Here is a 13,272-nt window from a genome sequence, read left to right on the forward strand (position 1 = left end):
TGACTTAGTAAAGCGTGGGAACGAGATCCCAATGCGTGGCCACAACTTAGTAAGCTGTGAGCTCGTTCCCACGCTTTACTAAGTTATGGCCACAACTTAATCATCTCATTCCAACACCTTACTAAGTTATGGCCACACATTATTTTTATTTATACAGGATGTCACCAGCGGGGCTCCGTAGGGAACAGAAAACTGAGGAATAGGAAGCCAGTTTAATCCTCATACAAAACAAACAGGAAATTATTATTATTATTATTATTATTATTGTATTACTTTAAATAGGCTATAAGACTCACTGGTTAAATGCCTGAAGATTACAAAGGTACTTTTCTGTCCAAGACACCAGCTTTTGGAGTTGGTTAGCTGATACTTCTGTAAGAGGGGGATGGACATCATCTCCGTCACAGGTCACAGGAGATAAAGGGCAGGTCATTCACAGGCTGACCCTGCTGGCTTCTAAGCCCTATTGGATTATATTTAGTAGGAGAGCCACACTGCCCCAGCAGTCCCACCTGGCAGCAGGTAGTGAAGAAATGTCACTTGTCACTGACAAAACGTCAGTTTACTGATGCCGTGTTGATAACCTTATGTTTTGTTTCATATCTGTGCTCCAGAAGAGCTTCCGCCAGTGTTACTGGTCCAGATCTTAAGGACCTCTGAGCCACTTTTCATTTACGCTCCTCAGGCAGGCAGGTAAAGACTGTGGAGTACTGGATGCTGGAGTACTTAGATCTCTTGGCAACAGGGATGCGCTAATATATAATTATATGCTTTATGCATAATCGATATGTGACATCATACTGTGGCAAATATGGACACCAGTAACGGATATTTTTCTTGAGTTTTTGAACTGTTTACATTCTAAGCCGTTTTGTTTTCTTTTTAAAACAAGTTCACGCTATAATTTGTACGTGAAGTGAGCGAGCGTATAATGATATAAGTACCTGTGTCGTTTGTCCTTCAAAACAGTTTGAAAACATGCCAGAGAACATCTGTCTGTTCCGCTCACAGCCGTTTGGCCCGGGCCATTCGTGCTGATGTGTTAGCTCAGACTGGTTTTTGAACGAGGCGCAATACATAGCAGCGAATCAGAACAGAGCTCATTTAAATACCATGACAACACAGAGGTTATAAGTGGACAAAAAAAAATACGTGTTGTTTTTGTTGTGTGTTGTGTTTGTTTTTTAAAACTCTTAAGGTGGTTCATTGGTTAATTTTACATAGTGAAACCACACGATATTTACTGTAAACATTTGAATATTTAATAGACTTGGGACTTTTGTTGTCGCTGGCTAATGCCACATTCAAAAGATGTTACAGTTATAGGAAGTGATGCGCTTATATATATCAACATTTTTTAAAATGCCATTAAAAACTATGATAAGAATGATATTTCATCAATGTTTACATGCTGCACGATAGTAAATCAAGTTAAAAATGATTCAATTATACTATTTTCTCAATAATCATCAATTTGCCCATCAGAGGCAGGACTGATTCCTCTCTAGGTCTCCTGAAAAGGAGCTGTGGGAAAGCCGTTCAAGATTTGATTCCAAGAAATTTGGAAACGCAGCTCAGTTCCTCTACGCATTAACAAATGAGATGTGCTGGTGGGTTGAGTTTTTGTTGTGGAATTGCAGTGTCCAACATTGCCATTTTAGGTCATGAAATCAGGCCAAAAGAACTAGAGCTTTCTTTCTGTAGCAAATAAATAATGCGATCGAATATATTCAAATGATTGTGACCCTCTAGAGAGAGGTTCAACTTTTTTCCACCTTTTTATTCAGATGTTTTATTCATAAGCTGTTACATAAACACATATCTAATATCATTACACATGTTTTACTCCAGATGTGAGTAATCTTCATCCTGGAGATAAACCCCTCTGGAGAGATCAAATCCAGCACACATGGCTGTTTGCCCCTGAAGGTTTGTAATACCTGATGACCTGTTAGTGTAGGTTTGGAGTTAAACTGGGCAGGGTGATAGATCATCAGATTCAGAGTCAGATTTAGGCCCCCTGTTCTAGTCCACTGGAGCCAGACCATGAGCAGGTGTGGTCTTGTCCTTTTCTAAAGAATCAAATCCCACAAAAAGATGTCATCTTTAATGAGAATAAAAACAGTGTCACCGTATGTCACAGAACAGTCAATGTATATTTACATGCATGAGGTTGTATGTAAAAGTTTAGGCATGCGTGGTCAAATTACACGTTTTGCTGATGATTTTCTAAGTACTAATTTAACACACCCTCTACAGAGAAGAACACACTTCTGCACATTTTAATGCACAATTACAGTTTATGTGCTGAATTTAACATCTTAAAACAAATATATATAGTGTAGTGGGATAGTGTAGTGGTTAACACCTCTGCCTTCTACACTGTAGACTGGGGTTCAGTCCCCACCTGGGCAAACACCCTACACTACACCAATAAGAGTCCTTGGGCAAGACTCCTAACACCGCCTTGGCCTACCTGTGTAAAATGATCAAATTGTAAGTCACTCTGGATAAGAGCGTCAGCCAAATGCCATAAATGTAAGGTATAAATGTAAATATATATATATATCGCTGCTGTCAGAAGAAAACCTCGTAGCTCCATGGACCAAAAGAAACGGCCCAAAATTACTTGGAAAGACATCTGGTTCCACTGACTAACATTAAAACTACAGTAAGTTTTTTCCTTCTCCTGTAAAGTTACCATTTTGGAGAAACGAGGCTTTGTTTTGTTGCTAATCAACCACCAGGAGTTTTTTTAACATTACTCAACTTTACCAGCCTTTTGTTGCCCCCATCCACACTTTTTTGGACTGTGTTGTTGGCATCAAATTCAAATGGGCAAATATTTTTTGATACTTCTCAGTTTCAACACTTGATATGTTGCCTTCGTACTATTTTCAATGAAATATAGGGTTTAAATGATTTGCACATTGTGGCATATTATTTACATTTTGCACAGCGTCACAACTTTTTTGGAAATGGGGTTGTATTTTGAATGAGCTTCTATATGAGACGATTCAGGCCTGTGTTTCTTCTCATATACATTCCCCAGTGAATCAGGGAAGCCATGGCTGACCATTCACATGTTCCTAATCGCTCAGACGAACTTACTGAAAGTAAGAATGAGAATAAACGTCAGTTCTTTTTACTTAAAACTTTCTGGGGTGCCAAAAATTGTGGCACACAGATTTAAAAAAAAAAAAAAATTATTTTATGAAAATATTTAGTTTTATTCTTTGTCATTTTAAATGAAGTGAAGTAAATTAAAGTATTAACGGTATTAAAGTAAAGGAATAAAAATATAAAAATAAGAATATTTTTACAGCTCATGGTAACCAGGGGTGCCAGTATTTGTGGAGGGCACTGTATTTGTAATTTTGTATTATTTAATTCAAAAATATTGAAAATGAAATAGAATTTAGACTTCAGAACCTCTAGGGGTAGGACGCACAAAAGGTTTGAGTGAGTGCCCACTCAGCCTCAGACCAAACAAAACACAAAAAACTAAGTAGAGCAGATTGTTTTATTATTCTGAACAGTTCTCGAGATTCACCGATTTCTGAAACAAATAACCAAAAATAGCAGGATTTTAAAAGCTTCAGGATGACCCCAGGCCAAAACAAACAAATCACCTAAAAGAAAGAGATGTTTAACTTACCCTGAAACCAAACCAAAAGAAAATAAATTACAAGGAAACTACCCTGCCTACTCTTTTCCAAAAAACAGAGGCAAAAGTCCCAAAAAAAAAAAAAAAAAAGGCAGGTCACCCCTAAGAATCCTGCTACTAAACAAAACATAAGAAATTTGGTCTGTGCTGGTGGGCATCCACTGGAGCAGCACATGTCGGCTCGACAGGAAAAAGAATCTGTGCAGCTCGCCGACTGCAAGACAAAGGACCCTTTTGAATTTTCACGCCATCAGATCCAGCCAATAGAAACTGCACAACTGGGCGGAGCAACAAGCAACCAATTTAGCAGAGCAGCCAATCACCACCACAACACCTGACCTGAAACAGAACAGAAACAAAACAAACAGACCTACAAGACACAGAACGTAACACCCCCACCACCAAAAATCAACATACCATGTGATTCAAACATAACACATTAAACTCGAGAAAGAGCATCTGCCAGAACATTGTCGGAACCCTTTTTATAGCAAATTTCAAGGTTATACTCTTTAACAATTAACGCCCATCTCATAATGCGCTGATTTGAATTTCTCATCCGAGAACCAACGGGTTATGGTCAGTAAACACCACAAGGGGCAATGGACTAGACCCCACGTACACCTCAAAATGCTGTAAAGCCAGCAGTAAGGCCAGGGCCTCCTTCTCAATTGTGCTATAATTAAGCTGATGTTTTACAAACTTCTTCGAATAATAGCACACAGGATGGTCAATACCGCTCGAATCCTCTTGTAGTAGGACCGCACCAGCACCCGTTGCACTGGCATCCACTTCCAACTTGAAAGGATGTGAGAAGTCTGGAGCAGAAAGCACAGGAGCATTACAGAGCAACATTTTCACCGACTCAAATGAGGTTTGACAGGACATGGACCATACAAATTCACAGGAGGAACGAAGTAAGTTTGTCAAGGGTAAAACGACATCTGAAAAATTTCTGCAGAAGCCACGATAGTACCCCACTACCCCAAGGAACCTCCTGAGTTCCCGCTTGGTGCGTGGCACAGGAAAATCCAGAATAGCCTGCACTTTTGCAGCAACAGGACAAACTTGCCCTTGGCCAACCTGCTTCCCTAGGTAAGTAAATGTAGCCTTACCAAACTCACACTTTACAAGGTTTAGAGTCAAAGACGCTTGATGCAGTCTATTAAATACGGTATGAAGAGTCTTTAAATGCTCAAACCAGCTAGATGAATGAACCACGATATCATCTAAATAAACCTCACAGTCAAACTCCCATCAACACCCGACTCATGAGTCATTGAAATGTGGCTGGGGCATTTCGAAGTCCAAATGCCATGACAGTATACTGCAGAAAACTGTCCGGTGTAACAAAGGCAGACACTTCAGCTGCACGAGGGGTGAAAGGCACCTGCCAGTAGCCTTTAAGCAGATCTAACTTAGACACATATAAAGCAGACCCCACCTTGTCAACACAATCCTCCATTCGAGGTAGAGGAAATGAGTCTGGTTTTGTGACGGCATTGACTTTCCGGTAATCAGTGCAAAATCGAACAGTGCCATCTGGCTTTGGCACAAGAAGGCAAGGAGAACTCCATGCACTGCAACTTGGAACAGCCAAACCATTATCAAGGAGGTAATCAACCTCTCTGCTCATTTGGTGTCGTTTAACAGGATGTACACGATATGGATGTTGCTTTATTGGAACACTTTGTCCCACATCTATATCATGTGACAAAACATCAGTGCGTGAGGGTATATCAGAAAATAAAGCAGGATAAAACTGTATCAACTCAATATCTCTACGAAAATCTTCTGATAAATGAGACAAAAGCGAATCCAGATCTGCCAAAATCTCAGAATTTTGCAAACGAGCACCAGCCACAGGAATGCTACGCATGCCTAGACCATCCTCATCAACGTCTGAACCATCTGTAGACGACAACACAGAGAGTGTAGCAAGAGGGGTGACTGGGTTTTGACTCTGGGATGTCCTCCACCCTACTAACATAAGGCTTGAGCATATTAATATGGCACACTCTAGTCTTACGTTTTCTGTCAGGGGTGCTAATGACATAGACTCACTGAGTTTACCACGAACTTCATAAGGGCCAGAAAAACGAGCTTCTAAAGCAGAGCCAGAAACAGGCAACAAAGAAAGCACCTTATCACCTTGTTGGAATGAACGAGAAACTGCTTTGTTATCAAAAAGCGTTTTCATTTTTGTCTGAGCAGAAGTCAGGGAGGCACGAGCCAACTCACACACGTGATGCAAGCGCTCACGGAATGAACTGACATAATCCAGTAAGTTACCATGTGAAGTGGCGTTATCACCTTTGGAAGTCCACTGCTCTTGCAACAATTTAAGTGGGCCTCGAACTGTATGTGCAAACACCAAGTCTGCAGCACTAAAACCTAGAGACTCTTGAGGTGTCTCACGAACAGCAAACAACAACAGTGGAAGGCCCTCATCCCAGTCTTTATCTGATTCCAAGCAATAGGCACGGAGCATTGACTTCAATGTTTGATGAAATCTCTCTAACATGCCTTGACTTTCAGGATGATATGCAGTAGAAATTTGATGTTTTATCTTAAGTTGGGACAACACTTGTTCAAACAGTCGAGACATAAAGTTTGAACCTTGGTCAGATTGCACTATTCGTGGAAGTCCAAAAGTAGAAAAAACTTAATAAGGGCTTTAACAATGACCTTAGCAGTCAAAGAGCGCAAAGGCACTGCCTCTGGAAAACGTGTTGCTACACACATTATTGTTAGTAAATACCTATAACCAGATTTCGTTTTAGGCAACGGGCCTACACAATCCAAAATCACATGTTCGAAAGGCTCACCCATTACAGGAATGGGTCGGAGAGGAGCTGGAGGAATAACCTGATTTGGCTTTCCTATCAGTTGACATTTATGACAGGATCGACTGTATCTTGCTACATCAGACTTTAAGCCAGGCCAGAAAAAATGACGCAAGATACGATTGTAAGTCTTGGTCACACCAAGATGGCCAGCAAAAGCGTGATCATGAGCAAGACCCAAAACCTGCCTGCGAAACTTCTGGGGAACAACTAGCTGATAAACTGATCCCCATCCGACTTCACTCAGCACCGCCATCCCAAAAATAGGCAACTGGTTTCTTGGGCAAACCTTCCTTATTTACTACAGTAGCCCTGCAGCGAGCCAGAGAGGAATCTCTTTGCTGTTCAGTGACAATCTGTGCTCTGTCAACTGACAGTGTCAGGTCAGAATCGGCAGCACAAGCTGCAGACAGCGGAGGCCCCACCTTAGCAATACGAACAGTAGACCGGATCTGAGGTTCTTTACGAGACCCATGAAGACCTGCCGAAAGAGCACAAGAGTCAGTTTTCACATCAGACTTCTGCTGGTTATCACCAGCGGGGTCAGTATGGGTAAGAAAGCTATCAGAAAGATCGATTACATCCGCAAGCTTACGTGACCGCGCTCGGGTTACAACACAAGCAGGAAAAACTGATGGAAATTCTGAAGCTAGATCCACGGACTCCTTTGTTTGAATCTGTGGTTCAGACACAGGATCATTAACGACCTCAGGAAAAGGTAACACTTTTCCACCAGCCAAATCATTCCCCAATATGAAGTCTACCCCTTTTACAGGTAGCTGAGATCGAACAGCAATTTTACCGTATCCCGTTACCAACCTGGATTGAATGTACAAATTATGTAGCGGAGCTCTCACTATACCCAATTCAATACCTTGAACCAACACGTCTGCACCACTAAATGTGTCACCAGACAGTGGCAAAACACCCTCACGAACAAATGACTGAGCAGCTCCTGTGTCCCGCAGAATTGTTACTGGGACTTGGTCTCCCTCCTGACCAGTCAACGATACTGAACCCTTTAAAATGAAAGGTTCATACACAGAATCAACATCCTGTCTGTCTGCAACAGAATCATGAGTAACCTGAACAAAACCAACCACTTTTGGAGTGTGCTCTTTAGAAAGACGAGCTTTTTTCTTCAACACAGGACAAACTGCAATAAGATGACCAGACTCATGACAGTAAAAACATTCCCGGTTTTCGGACCGAGGAGTCACATTAGCTGTTCTAAGTCTGTGTACGCTTCTCTCTGGACTAAACTTATCACCACCAGGAGATGAAACAAAGCTTCTGAAACAGAACAGAAACAAAACAAACAGACCTACAAGACACAGAACGTAACACCTAATAAACATCAAACAAATAGAAAATTTCATAGAAACTTGCAAACAGTGTTTCTTGAAAATGCCAAAAGAATTTCAAAGAAAGCAAAAAGAGAATATACTCCATTTCTGTGGAATGAGGAAGTCCAGGAGAGTATTCAGAAGAAGAAGGCAGCTAAGAATAAGTGGGATAACCAGAGAGATGAAGGAAGTAGGCAGGAATACTGTGAGGCTAGTCGCATAACAAAAAGAATGGTGGCAAAGGCAAAGGCTCAGGCCTATGAGGAGCTGTATGAGAGGCTGGACAGTAAAGAAGGAGTAAAGGACTTGTATCATTTGGCTAAACAGTGAGATAGAGCTGGAAAGGATGTACAGCAGGTTATGCTGATAAAGGATAGAGAGGGAAATGTACTAGTGAGTGAACAGAGAGTGTTGAGTAGATGGAAGGAGTACTTTGAAGAACTAATGAATGAGGAAAACGAGAGAGAGAGGAGGACAACGGGGGGAGAGATAGTGGATCAGGAAGTGCAGAGAATTAGTAAAGTGGAAGTGAGGGCAGCTTTAAAAAGGATGAAGAATGGAAAGGCAGTTGGTCCAGATGACATACCTGTGGAGGTATGGAGATGTTTAGGAGAGAAGGCAGTGGACTTTTTAACCAGGTTGTTTAACAAAATCCTGGAGAGTGAGAGGATGCCTGATGAGTGGAGAAGCAGTGTACTGGTCCCCATTTTTAAGAACAAGGGTGATGTGCAGAGCTGCAGTAACTACAGAGGTATAAAGTTGATGAGCCACACCATGAAGGTATGGGAAAGAGTTGTTGAAGCAAGGCTAAGGCGAGAGGTCCAGATCAGTGAGCAGCAGTTTGGTTTCATGCCCAGAAAGAGCACCACAGATGCAATTTGTGCATTGAGAGTGTTGGTAGAGAAGTACAGAGAAGGTCAGAAGGAGCTACATTGAGTCTTTGTGGATCTAGAGAAGGCATATGATTTGGTGCCCAGAGAGGAACTGTGGTACTGTATGAGGAAGTCAGGTGTAGCTGAAAAGTATGTTAGGGTGGTGCAGGACATGTATGAGGATAGTGAGACAGTGGTGAGGTGTGCAGTTGGAGTGACAAATGGTTTCAAGGTGAAGGTGGGGTTACATCAGGGATCAGCTTTGAGCCCCTTCTTGTTTGCAATGGTGATGGACAGGTTGACAGATGAGGTCAGGCAGGAGGCTCCATGGACCATGATGTTTGCAGATGACATTGTAATCTGTGATGAGAGTAGAGAGCAGGTGGAAGAGAATCTGGAGAGGTGGAGGTTTGCACTGGAGAGGAGAGGAATGAAGGTCAGTAGAGACAAGACGGAATACATGTGTGTGAATGAGAGGGAGGCAGGTGGAAAGGTGAAGATGCAAGGATTAGAGGTCGTAAAGGTGGATGACTTCAAATATCTCGGGTCAACCATCCAGAGCAATGGACAGTGTAGAAAAGAGGTGAAGAAGAGGGTGCAGTCAGGATGGAGTGGGTGGAGACGGGTGTCAGGGCTGATGTGTGACAGAAGGATAGCAGCAAGTGTGAAAGGGAAGGTTTACAAGACAGTAGTGCGTCCTGCTATGATGTATGGTTTGGAGACTGTGGCTCTGTCTAAAAGACAGGAGGCTGAGCTGGAGGTGGCGGAGATGAAGACGCTGAGATTTTCGTTGGGAGTGACAAGGATGGACAAGATTAGAAATGAGCAGATCAGAGGGACAGTGAAGGTGGAGCAGTTTGGAGATAAAGCCAGAGAGGCCAGGTTGAGATGGTTTGGACATGTGCTGAGGAGGAATAATGGATATACAGGTATTGGTCAAAGAATGTTGGAGATGGAGCTGCCGGGCAGAAGGAGAAGAGATAGACCTCAGAGAAGGTTTATGGATGTAGTGAAGGTGGACATGGAGATGGTTGGCGTGAAAGTAGAGGAGGCAGTGGATAGGGCAAGATGGAGGCAGATGATCCGCTGTGGCGACCCCTAAAGGGAGTAGCCGAAAGAAGAATAAGAAGATTTGATGCGGTTGAACAAAGAAAGAAAAAAAGGATTATTACATTATTAGATCTTTTTAGATCAGTAACATGAGTTTATCGTTATGTTGCTCATTGTTTTGGCGCTAGTCTCAGAACTTCGAATCTAAATCCAGACTAGCAAGCCAGTCTTTAATGCAACCACCAGAAATGACAAAGATATTGAAAAGTGTGCGCCGATATTACTGGAACAATTAGAGAAGTCACTTAGATAACCACTTTGTGCATTTTGTGGTTTGACAGCTCAGTCTGAGTGCTGCACGGTCTGATATGTTTGGTAACTTGAATTTGTGGACGTCGAAGTGCATAAATTAAGCTGCGTGGAAAACATATCAAAGCTTAGGGGCTCAGCAGAGCTGAAGCAAAAACAAGTTTTGTGCACTGGATGATGTGCACAATCATCAGCTGTATATATTTCCTTATCAAAGATAGGCTTACTTGTGTTAAGGGATATAAGATACATTCAGTACTTTCTTACTTTTCACAAGGTTTTTGATTATGTCTGAGGGAATCTGTGCCCATCTAGTCAAAAGAGGTCAGACGCTGATGTTAAGACAAGAAGGTCTGGGCGTTCCAGTCAGTTCGTCCCAAAGGTGTTCAGTGGTGTCACTGGAGTTCCTCAACACCAAACTTGTCAAACTATAACTGAACTCTTTGTGGAGCGCACAGGGACTTAGTCATACTAGAATGGGGAATGGCCTTCTGCACACTGTTGCCACAAAATTGGAAGCATTTACATTTACGGCATTTGGCTGACGCTCTTATCCAGAGTGATTTACAACTTGATCATTTTACACAGGTAGGCGAAGGTAGTGTTAGGAGTCTTGCCCAAGGACTCTTATTGGTATAGTGTAGGGTGCTTACCCAGGCAGGGGGATTGAACCCTAGTCTACAACATAGAAGGCGGAGCTGTTACCCACTACACTACACCACCATTTAATTGTTTAAAATGTCTTTTTACTCAAATTAAGGACCCAAACCATGAAAAATAGCCACAACCTCCTCCACCAAGGTTTACTCTGTATTATGCATTACTGTAGGTATCATTCTTCTGGCATCTGCCAGACCTAGATTTGTTTATTAGGCTGCCAGATAATAAAGTGAGAATACCTTACTCCGTAATATGCCAGATAATAAAGTGAGAATACCTTACTCCGTAACATGCCAGATAATAAATTGAGAATACTCCGTAGGCCTGCTCTGTGAGTTTGTGTGGTCTGCTGCTCCATAGTTGAGTTGTTTTAGCCCCTAGATGCTTCCGTTTCTCAATGATAGCACTTAGAGTTGACCAGGGCAGAAATTTCACAGACTGCCTTGTGACAGGAGCACATAAAACAGCTGACTGAGCAAAGGTCCAATTCATCCAATCAAAGCAGAACATAGAAGCATAATAAATAGAGAAACACAATAAATAACTGACCATCTTCAAAGTCAGCACTATTAGATGGATGACCCCGATAATACAAGTGCTATAATGTAATGTAATTTAAAGGGGGATAATACAGCAGCTGCTGAGTTAAGTTCAGTTCAGTTAAGTATGCTTCAACCACAAAAGACAACAACATGAGTAGGAGTTATTTTTAAAGAAGGTTTTTTTATAAATGAGAGGTGCCAATGTGAACAACCTTTTAAAGTTTAAAGAACAAACCACAGACTGTCGTGAATATTCTGTTCCACTTGGTGTTTTCTTCGAAGCATCCGTTCAAGCTAACTATTTAGGAATCTTTATGTTCAAGAGTGTAGGTGAACTCAACATGGTACGTTTTTTAAAACGCACCCTGATATTACAATGTTTATCTTTATGGTCCTCCTCATGCGAAGTACAGTGCGTGATGTCATTTAAAACACATAATTCAAAATGATGAACTATCCTGCCTCTGAAACATCTTCTGATGTCACTGTGCACTAGCAGGTTCACAAAAATATTACCCAATAATGCTATGTTTTACCTTCTCCTCCCAACACCTCCTCCTATTATTATATCCCTAATATCGCATTTCACTCATGGATAATGTGTCAAAGTTACGCTGACTTTTTATATTTTCTATTAGAGTTTTACAATGACATGCAGTTTTTTTTAAACAGCGCTCAATATATTTTAGATTTGACTGTTTGAGAGATCTAATTTATTTTACTAAACTTGAAAAAGGCCTACAGAAAGTAATGTTATACTTCTCTGTAATCCAAGTGCTGTAGATCTAGTCTCAGTTTCTACATTTCAAGAGTATTGACAAGAAAAATGCCAGATTTGCCCACAGTTCCCACATTTAATTATTATTTAAGCGATTGCACAGTTCTGAAAGTTCATTATTACTTCCCATGTGTCTTACAGTTGGCTAAAAACCTTTTCACAAATTGGTCTTCAGACTAATAGATTAGAGGACCTAGTGCAACTTTCCATTCCCCATGTCTTTGCCAAAGAACTGCATTTTTTTCTTGTTTTTCTTGGGTTGCACCATTTGTCTGATCTGAGTCCCATTGCCTGAATGAGGAATTACTCTGATCAGACCACTCCCAGGAGGCTTTAAACAGGCAGATCCAAACAGTTCCACCTTCTGGATCTGTTTATTTACGCACTGACCAGGTCTGCGATTGTTTCTGCAGCCTGTTCTTTTAGGCTGTGGCCTACTTCACAGAATCATCCTGGTCAACTCTAAGTGCCACATCCGTTGTGGACTGCAAAGTAGTAGTAAAGTAGATAACTAAGTCAGTTAGTCACTGGTGACATCAGTTTTGGAAGGGGCTGACATGTCAGCAAGCACTTAATTCAATTCATTATCTCAGACAGAAGAGAAAAGCATGGGATTGCAGTATCTGCAATTATTCAACAAAGCCATTTAATGAAGTGGGACATAAAAAATGATGTATAATGATATATATGAAAATAATGTTCATATAAAACGCATTCATTCAGACAGATTGTGAAACACTCCTGGAAGCATAGTGGGGGGGGGCTGCATGGCTTGTGTTGTTTTTGTTTCACTGTAAAAGAAGAAATCGCCTGTTGCACAGAGGGATGTCTGAATAATGGTGGATTTGGGTTTCCTCCGGGTTCACCGGTTTCCTCCCACAGTCCACAGACATGCAGTCAGGCCAATTACCCCTGGGTGTGAGTGTGTGAGTGACTGTCTGTGTCTGTCTATCTGCCCTGCGATGGACTGGCGACCTGTCCAGGGTGTCCCTGCCTTCCGCCCGATGACCGCTGGGATAGGCTCCAGCACCTCCCCGCGACCCTGAGGGAGAAGCGGCTTAGAAAATGTGTGTGTGTGTTGGCAGAATGAGAGGAAACAACAGACAGTATCTGCCTGTTATAAGACCATTGGGAGTGGTTTGATCAGAGTCATTCCTCTTTCAAGAACTGGGCTTCAGATCAGACAGACTAACTTAGGTTAG

The sequence above is a fragment of the Pygocentrus nattereri genome, chromosome 22 (assembly GCF_015220715.1).
Source record: "Pygocentrus nattereri isolate fPygNat1 chromosome 22, fPygNat1.pri, whole genome shotgun sequence".
In the NCBI taxonomy this organism is placed as follows: Eukaryota; Metazoa; Chordata; class Actinopteri; order Characiformes; family Serrasalmidae; genus Pygocentrus; species Pygocentrus nattereri.